The following is a 12,305-nucleotide window of genomic DNA, read 5'->3' as shown; positions in this document are numbered from 1 at the left end:
TTGCCGGGCTTCGGTATGAACCTTACCTCGGCAGTTTTCCATTCGGGCAGTAGCCGCGACTTCTCCTAGGCCTCGTTATGCGACCCAACAGTTCTCTCGCCGTGGAATTGCTCATGATGCCGAGCAATTTCCAGGTAATCATGTCCGTACCGGTAGCGTTCCTCTTGTTACTTTCGTCTATTGCGGACCAAAGGTCAGCCGTGGTGAAAGGTTCGTCGAGGTCCGGGTACTCCGGCCCTACATACTCGTCAGCGATCGGTACTCTGGGAGAGGCAAGGTAACAGACTGGGACCGGATGCAAAAGCACACACCGAAGAGAAAGCAAATGAAGAAGAAGACTCAAACACCGAAGAAAGCCGGTACGAAAGAAATAACCAAACCTACGCCGAGTGGGCGTGCGAGCAAACGATAATGCTCGACAAGTTCACTAGGGAAATTGTGATGACTGTGCAAACAGCCTTCGTGGACTCCCGCCTCGCGCACATGTGGGCCGTGCACCACTGGCTCACGCGAAGGTGGAAATGGCAGCGTAAAATAAAAAGTTAGTCAAGAGAATAGCGAGGTTGAATAGCGAGGAAATAGCCGAGTACGCGAGCAAGCTATGCCCCAAAAACTGGCTTCGCGTGTGTGATGGCCGCCAGGGCAACTTGTGTTCGCGGAAGACATGATGTCTCCTGAGACATCTCACCAACCCACTGAGCAGCAAAACGGCCGGTAATCGCAATTTGATCAAGACACTGAACGCCTACAATGGGGACATACAGCGCCTGCTGAACAACCTGGAATGGACGTACTTCAAACATATGACGAAGAAGTGTCATGCAGCACTACAAAAATTAAAAAAAAAATGGCGAATAACTGTAGCAAAAAGCACTGCAATATTGATATGGGTCCTTACGAAGTCGCTCGGTGATTAACTTTCTTTTCTGCTATCTGCATTACGAAGGCTCTGTCTCCAGCAGTACAGAAATTCCATTATCTATTTTGACTTCCCACCACGTCTTTCGTGGGAGCTGCTGGAAAAAGTGCAGTTTGCGTCTCAGCGGTAGTCGAGGGGCTCCGGTACTTGACCAGTACCAGAGCAGTTCTACATATTGTGACGTAAGTGAAATATAGCTCGGCTAACCCGAAAACTCCAGCCTCCTTGGCTAAGCTGAAAACGAAGAGCAGAAAGGTTCGATGAAGGTAAAAAATCCCGCCATCTCTACGATGTGAATGATGATGAGAGGGGCGAAGCTAAAATGCTTATCGGTCAAACCATGAAATATTCGCCCACACATGAGACTCGACATGTCAACGTTTCCACCGCTCCGTTGACAAGCCCGTCGAAGACGTCGATGTTTGTGCTGATTATGTAGGGCTTGTTTGGAAAGATGACTCTCCATTAGTAAGTTGGCGAATTCGGTGTGTTACATTTTAACCACCTTAGGCGTCGCCTTCTGCAGAGCGTCTTCTGTCGCGTATACCCCCAGAACGTGTCTTTAGCTCGCAACGACAACCTCTTCTTCTTCCTCTCCTCCTTGTTGGGTAGCAACGAATGTGTTGAACGTTTTGACCTCTTCGGCCAATCTTGGGTTGGCCAAACCCTAGGGGGATCCTTCCACAATCATCATCATTCTGCCGTGCATGGCATTAACGAGGGACGGGACAGGGCCCGAGCAAGAGTCTTGAGATCGCAGGCGACCAACGACAACCTCTTCTTCCTCTCCTTACTGTTCGGTAGCCATGAACGCGTTGAACGTTATGACCTCTTCCGGCAACCTTTGGTTTGCCAATCCCTCAGGGGATACTGCCACAATCATCATTAATGTGCCGTGTACGGCCGCGACAGGGCTCGATCAAGAGGAGCTTCGCCCCTAAACAAATTACACCATCTTCCATTAAAGGAACCCTTAGTATTACGCGAATCAGGAACGCTGTCCATTGAAGTGCCTATTAGTTTTAAGTTCATCGTTTCTGTGAGCTTGAGGTACATAGCGATCGTTATATTTACCTGTTTGGTTTTCATGGTAACTTCCACACTTTCACTCATGGGAAATACGAAATGGGTAATTGCGTTGACCTCATGGCTGTTTTCCATACTACTCCATGTTCCCCTACGGGAAGATGGTGTAATTTTATTGGAGGGTGTCGGGGTGAAGGAGTGGAGAGGCATTGAAGAAAAAGAGAGAGAAGTTGTACGTGGTATAATATTGTCTTTAATAATTATCATCATCATTTTTGTGAGGTTGAGGTACGTAGCTACCGTTATATTTACCGTTTGGTTTCTATGGTACCTACCATACTTTTCACTCACCGAAACAACGAAATTGGAAATTGTGCTGACGTCATGGCTGTTTCGCATAATATTCAGGGTTATCTACGGGAAGATGGTGTAATTTTATTAGGCGAGGGTATCGGGAAGTTAGAGTGGAGAAGCGTTGAAGGAAGAGACACGTTGTACGTGCTATGAGGTTGTCTTTATTTAGGCACGTTCATCATCTTTTTTTAACGCAGGTGACGTCCAGTTGTGGTTGGCGTTCCCTGTGAATATAACCGCCTTATAGTCTGTGAAATGTAAAGTCGAGGGCTGTTGTAGTGAATGAACCCTAAAGTTGCTGAAGATGAGGTCGATGCACCTTCCCCGGATGGTTGTGGGCTGCTTGTAATCGCGACCCACCGAGATCCGCCGATGCACGCCGCTGCCGATGACGACGAAACGTCGAAGGCGGGTGAAGCGTGCTCGTCTGGTGCCTGCCCAGGACAACAAACACCCGCAAGACTGTCACTCCAGGAGCCCTTAAAGGGGAAGCGTGCTCGTCTCCTGCCGGCTTAGGAAGACACCGGCAACACTGTCGCTCCAGGAGCCACAGAAGGGACTGGGCGTTCAGCAAGCCAAGCATACGCGGTGGCGGTGTGGACGGCGAAAAAACGACAACGTAAGAGGAGAGACATAGCACCGACCTTGAGATGCTTCGCATCTAAAATAATCTGGTACACCCTCACGTTTTCGAAATCGGAGCTACAGATTTTCCTCGATGTTTAGAGTAAAAGTTCGCCTTTTGCACGAAGGAAGCGTTACACCACCTACCGTCAGCTAGCGACGTCCTCTTTCGCTTCAGCGTAGGTCGACGCTGCCAGGAAAGTAGATGCGGCGTCCAATGGAGGTGAAGTCACTTGGAAAACTATGCCTTCTATACCTCCGACCAAACTGTCTACAAAGATATACCTTTTCCTGCACTCATGCTCAAAAACTAAGTTGAAATTGTGGTTGATGGTGTTAAAACAATGGCTTCAGGTATTGGGGGTAAGGTCAATGGCTACAAGCTTGGGCAAAAGGTCATGTGGCTACATTTCTTTGTTTAGGTGGTGAGTCGCTGCGTCCTCTTGATGTATGCTCGGTGAATCGTTGCTTTTTATGTCAGCACTTTACGGCGGAATTCACAGTACTCCCATGGTCAGCCCATGACGTGATACTAGGGATTGAATATTTTCAGCAGTGTGGTTTTAACATTGACTGTAAAAATGGACAATATGTTTATGGGCAAGATTTATTGAAGAGCGAATTTACCGTTTTAAGAGACGCAATTTTTATAGTGCGGTGTGTCGTATTCATATGAGTTGCATCAGCGGGTCCTTCGCTGCGTGATTTTGTAGCTTTAGACGAGCCGACGGCCAAATATTGTTCCAAAAAACATCCTAGTTTTCTCTGCCGCCATTTCAGTCGTCCAGGGTAAGTCTCAGTTGTTGATGGCAAACTACTCCAGCGAACCAGTAGTCTCGCCTTGTGGTCCTAAAGCAGCCATCAGAACTGATAGCCACTTTGACAGCCATTTTAAATGAAGATTCGGGCTGATTCGTTATTCCTCGCGCATTCGACTAATCCTAGTTTCTCGACATGATTTACGAATCAATTGAACCGGATAAACGCCACGCCCTTGTCGATGTCTTCTCGATGTCGAAGCCTTGTCTTCTTGAGTGCTGCCAGGCAGGCTTCAGGACGGAGAGATCCGCAAACGATCGAATTGTGGCACTCGAGCCATACATCAAGGAAGGCTTCATTCACAAACAGTTCTCTTTAACCGTGTTTTTTGACTTCGAAAAAGCCCATGGCACCTCCTGGCGTTATGGGATGCTTAGTGACCTCAAATCATTCGGTGTTTCCGGTCATATGCTTAACACCCTTGCTAGTTACTTGTCGGAAAAAACCTTTCGCGTCAGAGTTGGCTGTGCACTCTCAAAGGTTCATGCGCAACAAAATGGCGTGCCACAAGGTGGAGTGTAGAGCTGCATGCTCTTCATTGTTAAAATGAACTCTATTGGAAAGGCATTGCCACCTACAATGTCTTATTGAATGTATGTAGGCGACGTCCAGATATCCTTTAAATCATGTAACATGTCCATCTGGGATCGCCAAGTCCAGCTCGGCATCAAGAAACTTGCCAGCTGGTGTGACAAGAATGGTTTCAAAATTAATCCTTGAAAGAGCTTTGTGTGGTGTTCTCAAGGATGCTTGGGGTCCAAACGGACCCAGACATCAGTCTTCAGAACGTTCCGATTCCTGTGAACAAGAGCACAAGTTTTTAGGTATTTTATTACATTAAAAGCTGACATTCATTCGTCATATCAAACAGCTCAAGTGCAAATGTGTAAAAACAATTAACATTCCTAATGTCCTACCACATCATTTTTATGCGGCCGAAAAACACCTCCTACTGTTCTTTACACAGCCTTGGTGGGGTCTCTGCTCGACTACGGCATTGTCGTGTATGGGTTGGCAAGAAAAACAGCACTGAAAATACTCGACCCAGTTCTGCATCTTGGCCTACGCCTCTCAAGTGGCGCTTCCCGCACTAGGCCAGTCGAAAGTATTTCTTTGGAGTGCGACAAATAATGTCTAAGACATCATCGGGAGTATGTACAACTGTTTTAATCATATAAGATCATGTCTCTCAAGAACCACCCTTTTAATCCCATCATGAACAATACACCAAACTTGCAACTCTTTTCAAGGAGGCCATTCATTTCCTAACCTTTTTCACTAAGAGTGAGAGATGAGGCTTCTGCACCCAACGTCCCCCTTTCAGACACGCACAAGACGCACATCCTCAGTTTCATTCCGCCATGTCATCTTCGTCATTCATCATGCGACCTGTCATTCACGCAACTAGAAAATACACAGCAGTGCAATTCTGCCGAAATTCCTGTTCCTGCAGGACAAGTAAAGGTGCGCAAATTCTATAGCGACGCGTCGAAAACTGCTTGTACTCTCTCTTGCGCAGTGCCCGGAGCAGATTTTGAAGTTAGCAAAACTGTAAATTTTCATTACAGTATGTACACGGTAGAAGCATAAGGCATTTTGTAGTTTCAAACCACATCATCACTCGTACAATACCCAAGTACATCGTGTACACAGATTCCCTAAGCGTTGTACAGGCACTGGCATCATGAAAGTCACCTAGAGACTACGTGACCAATGTTCAATTAAAGGGTATAATAACTGAATATGCTTCATATTTGAAAATATCTATATGCTGTCTACCAGGGCACTCTGGGATCCCTGGTAATGAGACCGCTGATCAATTGGCTGGTGCTGCTGCTATCATAACCGCCGTTGGCATTACAACAGTACCGTACACCGACATAAGACCCACATCAGACGACAGCTTCATAATACATGACAACTACACTGGAGTCAAGAAAAAGGCAACAAACTATACGTCATAAAACCACAATTGATGCGCTACACAACTGAATCACACAACAGATACACTGAAGTCGCCCAGGCTAGGCTGCGGATAAGCCGCACATGTGCCGCACTTCCACCTGCTCACTGGAACTTTGGAACCCACGTGTAGCAGGTGTGGAAACGGCCTACCCGAAGTCCACATACTAATCCCATGCAAGGCACTTGATACAACATCACCCAAACATTTTCCTGAAATATACAGACGACACTTTTCACTGCACCCATCATACCTTTTATCTGACGAAGCGATGTTTTCTACTCAACGTACTCTTAATCTGTTAACGGAAGTGAAATATCTGCAGCTCTTATCATATCACGTGTAATGATCCTGTCCCTACAAAGCAGCCTTCTCCATTTTATTTTGTATTGCGTGACTCTTACTTCGGCTCACAGGTTTTAGTATTTAGTCTCATCGACTTTAAATTTCTTCTTTGGAGCTCTTTGCCCTTAGTCGGCCATGCACCAAAAAAACAAACCATCATCACCATCGATGTTCTGTCCCAAGACGCGAGTGTTTTCGATTTATATCAGAAGAAAAGGTGTACTGTCATTCCTACTACACGGACAAAACACTCAATACATAATGGAGGACCACGCCCGATTCAACAAAAATCTTACCACGTTTCCCCTTTCGAATGACGAGTAATAAACGAACAATTTCAGGAAATCCTCAAAAAAGCGTTATTTAACTATCCTGCAGTCCACGGCCAGCGCCTCTCATTCCCGTTAGATGAAAGCACTGTTTATAGTGATTTTGCCTAGATTATCGACGTCTAAATGCTATAACCGAAAAACCTATTCACCTAGGTCCCTTATTGACGGCGCCAACGACTGCCTCCATTCAGCCTCCTACATTTCTTCCGTTAAATGAACAGCAAGATATTGGCAAATTCCCATCGACCCTAACGATAAAAAATATTTTAAAACAAGCATGGACGGTTCACATTCCACGTAATGCAATTTGGGCTGTGGGATGCCACGCCACCTTTTAATTCCTAATGGAATCGAGTCTCTGTGGACTCAATTGGGAAAGATGCATGTGCTACTTAGACGATGACGGCATTTTCTGACAGACCACTTGAGAGCACAACAGTAACTTACCCACTGCCCTTTAATACCAGTAAAAAGCGGGAGTCGGTGTAAATTCAAAGAAGTGCCGATTCGCAGATCGCTGAACGGAAGTGCTCGGTCTTTTAGTGGATAAGGACAGCGCCAGGCCTTACCCACGAAAAGTCCAAGCTCTGAGTGATTTTTCAGGGCAACGCTCTGTCAAGGAGGTTCCACGTTTTTTGCGCCTTTGACCTTATTTTCGTCATTCCGTACGTGGATTCGCTGACGCAGCCTACCCTGTGATATCCCTACTTCAGAAAATTGTTCCTTTCCGCGAACATCTGATTACGACACTGCTTCCCGTCAGCTGCAATTCCGTTTGACGTCGCATTCTTTACTTCAGCCCTTCCACCCCTCGGCTAATACAGAAGTATGTACCGACGCCAGTAGTATTGGAATAGGGGCCCTACTACTTCAACACCATGATTAATTTGAACGCGTTATTGAAAACACCAGATGCGCGCTAAGGAAGTCAGAAAAGAATTACCCAGTGGCCGAACAGGACTATCTTGCTGTCTTGTTCTCCACGCAAATATTTAACTTCTATCTCTATGGCTATCTATTTACCATCGTATTTACCATCGTATGTTGGGCCTTACGTTTGCAAGGGTATACCTTCACCGTGTGGTACAAGAGCGGGCACAATCATGGTGAGACCTATTACCTACGCCGCCTGCCCGTGGAAACAACTCTGTGCGATGATAATCATTTTGTCGACTATCTTGTTTCATTCTCCACCCCAATCCATGATTTGCCAACCTTCAAAGGAAAAAAAACCACCCAGACAAGGGTCTAGCACTCGTATTCGAGTTTGCCCGTGATGAGAGGTGAGCTTGCTTTTTTTACGTGCGCGGTGGCCTATTCTACAAAATGAATTATTCGGCTGTTGCTTCCAGCCTTCACTTGGCGGTACCGCAATGTCTTCGAAGCAGTGTTCTCAATTTAGCATTCAACGACTTCACCCCTGGCCACATGGAACTTGCGCGAATGGTGCAACCCCGAAAACAAAGTTTTCCTCGCTAGAACATGCTTCCAACAGCACAACATTGTGTGGCTACATAAGACTTCAGGGAACGGTGCAACCCACAAAACAATGTTTTTCTCGCTGGAACATGGTAAAATAGCACAACTTTGTATGGCGAGTTGCGCACAATGTCACCTCCGCAAGCATCACTCCATGAAACCCTCATCCGTTGAATCCGCCAACTTCTCCCTTCGAAAATGTCGCAACGATTTGCAAGGCCTATTCTTGCTCTGACCGAACTGTAACCGCTAGACTGTTGTGTGTGTGAACTATCTCTCGCGCTACTTCAATACCGCCACACTTCCATCAGCCACTGCAGCGGAAATCCCCAAATTCCTGCTCCGATGTACTACTTTCTCATGAACCCCTGCGTGTGACCAAAAGTGACTGCGGTCTTACGTCCCCCACCGACAACGGCGAAGAGATTCTTTGCCTCTGTGAAGTGCAGTTTTGTCATTCTAGCCCATACCATTCCTAAACGAACCGTCTCATTTAAAGGACCACCCACACACCAAGACACATGCTCGCCATGTACGCTGCCTCCGACCGCGAGAACTGAGAGAATCATTTGAGCTTTTTAACATAAGTCCTTAGCACTGAAAAACATGAAACTGCCAGCTACAACCCTTTCATCTGTATGCCCGTTACACTCCCCGCTGACTCGACGCAATCTTCCCTGTCGAAGAAGACGACAAGCTCTCACTGCCTAAGACACTCTGCCTTGGACATGCACGTCCCCTTGGTTGCTTACGCACATTGCGTTCACAAGAACGCTCGCTCCAAGCTGCGGTATGACCGCCGCAACTCTGACCACTCTTAGGCCCCTGGTGAATACGTGCGGCTCTGAAACACCAGACTAAACGTCGACTTTCCTAACAACTTCTACCCCTTTACGTCGGTTCGTTTATTGCTTTGAAACACGCGAGTGAAGTTAAATACATGGTATCACGTCCAAACAAATGCGGAAGACCATGAAAGAGGACACAGGTCCCTCACGCGGCTCACCTAAAACATTACTCCAGTACTGCACAGTGGCTTGCCTGGATTGCTCCATCTGCTACCGGGGAAGTGTCACTTAAGTGAAATATAGCTCCCGTAATCTGATAACTACAGCATCTTAAACTAAGATGAAGCAAAAGAAGAATGTGGACGTTGGAGGAAGAGAAAAAAGAACCTGAAACATCTGCACATTTTGTCAATCGGTGCGCCAGCTTTCCCACGTCTTCGGAGATAACGTTCCTCTTCAAATAAACCAATCCCGGCCGTAACAAAATCAACCCGCGTGCTGAAGTCGAGATAGGAACCGTCACAAAACAGCAGAATTGATTAGTGCGCAGCACGCGTTATGTAGAATATACGGGTTCCATTTCCGCGTCCGCCCACACTGCTGAAAATTTCTCTACTTATATTTTCAAATATTTATTAGTGAATAATAAATGACAATTATACGCCATTTGACAAATTATACATTTTCAAAAACAGCCGAATTGCACTGGCAATAGAGACTGCAACCTTGATATGCGTCCTAACGTACTCCCTCGTCTCGAATCTGTCTGTTCGATTAAAGGCATCAAGATGGGTCCCGCTCCAGCAGTCCAGAAATATCAATAGCTATACCAGACCTCTGATCATGCCTTGCATAGCTGCTGCTCAAAAAAGCAGGTTCTACGCCTCTCTCAGAGGTCTGGGGCGGCACTAATTGACCGACCTCAGAGGAGTTTTAAATATAACCGCCACGCTGATGTGACGAGGGGAGCTTTCACGTAATAGCACAAGTGCACCGCACGTATAATGCGGAGTATGCGGAACTGATTCCCCTATGTGAAATTGACCAGCATTCGGCAGTGGCAGCTGCTTCATCCCGCTGATTGCAAGCGCTTTTGCTCGAGTTTGAAAAGTTTTACTCTTATTAGTTTTCATTCGTGCCTCTCCGGCGGAGGCTGGAAGGCAACCAATAATATCGTTTTCCCTGCCAGTATCTACATTAAGCATGGATGCGTTTTTGTCTGAGTCAACTGAACCTGGCTGCCTCTAAAAGAGCTGCATATACGGACGCTCCTGGCACTTGCACTCGGCAGAGGCAGCAGCTTCATCCCGATAGATCCAAGCGCTTTTGTTCGACTTTGCAGGTGGGTTATTTAATCCTGCCGCGCTACTTAGTGTTTTATGCAAACTGTATTTCACTGCTGCTGCGAGTGCTGTTGGTGCCAACATGCCAACCTACCCTGAAATGCAGTGTTTGGTATGCCAGAACGTTGTGCCTGAGGAAAGAATCTACTGACGTGCACAAAATGTGACTGTGTCTACCACCTGGGTAGACATAACGCTCCCGCGTATCTGCTAGGAGCAAGTACGTAGGAGCTAGGGCTAAAGCTGGGAGCCAACACGGGAGCTAAAGGTAAGAGCAGATACGGTCCCGCGTTTCTGCTCCTAGTTTTAGCAATAGAAGTGAGTCTGTTCAGGCAACCTGCATTTGCGCGATATGTGAACCACCAAAGAGAAAGAGTAGCGTTGTCGGTACCCGATCTGAAAGGTGCAGCTTCGCTGCTCAACTTAAGAGATTGAATGAAAATGCCGCAAGTATACCGCCCATCATAGGTAAGGTCAACGCACTGTCTAAATTTCTCATAACAGGTGGATATATTGAGACTTCTATGAAGTTTCTCTCCGGGAAGTGTGACGTCCTACTCCTAAGGTTGAAAAGCAGGACTCTGACTTTGCTTCTCCGAAGAAATGAGTTGACCGCATTGAATATGTCACCACCCCCGCTATCAGGGAAGTAAGGTTAAAACAGAACGAGGTCGAACGGTTTAAACGCCGGTAGAAGTATAAACTGCTAGGGTTTTCGGGAGAAGACCATGAGGACTTGTTCGGAAATATCAATACCTTGGCTCGTAAACTTGAACCTTCCAAGGAAACACAGTCTGGCGTTGATTGAAGGCGCCTTTTGCCCTAGCAGCCTTATAAGATCCGGCTGGCATTGAGCGGTGTACGTCAGTTTTTTTTGAAGGAAAAAAAGATGCAGGCCCATTGTCTGCTAAGGCCACAAGAACCGAACATGCGCTTCTTTGATAATATACGCCTTGGAATAAGCGGCTGTTGTGGCTCACGCGGGAGCGAGCAGAGGAAGTGGCCTATCATTTTTCGTGGCAGAATAACCGACACGTTTTGGTTGGAAAAGATGAAGGTGGAAAGGCGATTTGAATCCAAGATATGTGTTATCTGGACAGAATGGTGTAATGTGGCTGCAACGGCTGTATTTTGTTAGTACCGCAAATGGCCTTCGCATCTTCAGGCTGTGCTTACCATGGTGTTGATTCTTTCACAAATATAGTATGCGAAACCCAAATGCAGTCAAACTGCTTTTCGCTCTTTCTCCTTTACTTGCGCATTTTAAAAATACAGAATATGAAATGAACATTTTTTATCTTCTTTGGACCACAATTTTGATATGGTGGCATTCAGTCAAACTTGGTACTCGGATGCTGATACCGTGGTAAGTTTTAGGGATAAAAACTAGAAACTAATAATCGAAGAACGAAAACAGAAGGTGGTGTTGTCTTTGTATATGAATGGCATGCTTTAAATGTAGCTATTCCTAAATATACTGCGAAGAATTATGGTATTGTATCGCTCTTCATTGCCACAAATGCGCATGTTCTAGCCCTCCTTCCGGACCACTTGAATTGTTTACCGACGCTTTTACTCCTATAAGATCTCGCAACAACAAAAAAGGAATGGGTGACCCTAATATCAATTTACTCCCCCTCCTTTAGGCATGCATTCCGAAACACAGTATATGTCCATGGCTTTACAACCGTAATTTATATACCGACAAGGATTATATCTGACAGTCAAACAATTCCAGACGTGTTTAACGAATTGTGAGAAAGCAGACACTATGGCTGGCCTGCATACCAATGACATAAGTGACCAGTTATCATTGCTTTGTGTCGATTCAAAGACTGATCGAGCACAAAACGAGTCTTTATGTGCACCCAGACTCTTCAGGGAGGTGAATGGTGGCAACGTGAAACATTTCCGGCAGCTTCTATTGTCCATAGATTGGAGTGGGCTTTCCTCAACATCAAATCCCAATTATTTTTATGACTTGTTTTTTATGGTCTTATTATCAATAAGATCATTGAGGCCTGTATTAGTGCATTTTTTTCTATTACTTTGACTGAAGCCAGAAAAGCTATAAAACCATGGATTACACTTGAATTCCTAAAAAGAATAAAAGAACTGGATAACTTCTTTGATAATTATTTTAAAATCACTGAAATAATTGGTCCTGATGGATTACAAGAAGGTTACAAAGCTCAGTACTACTTAAACAAACTTGCGAGAAGTCAGATTGATTCCTCCAACACATGGGCGCTTATAAAAAAGTCGCTTAGAAAATTAAGTTTCAGTGTCATGTGAAATAAAATTAGGAGAAGA

Source organism: Haemaphysalis longicornis, unplaced genomic scaffold (genome assembly GCF_048455015.1).
Source record: "Haemaphysalis longicornis isolate Haplotype H1 unplaced genomic scaffold, Haemaphysalis longicornis Haplotype H1 scaffold_5, whole genome shotgun sequence".
NCBI lineage: Eukaryota > Metazoa > Arthropoda > Arachnida > Ixodida > Ixodidae > Haemaphysalis > Haemaphysalis longicornis.
Note: the sequence above shows the minus strand (reverse complement) of the source record.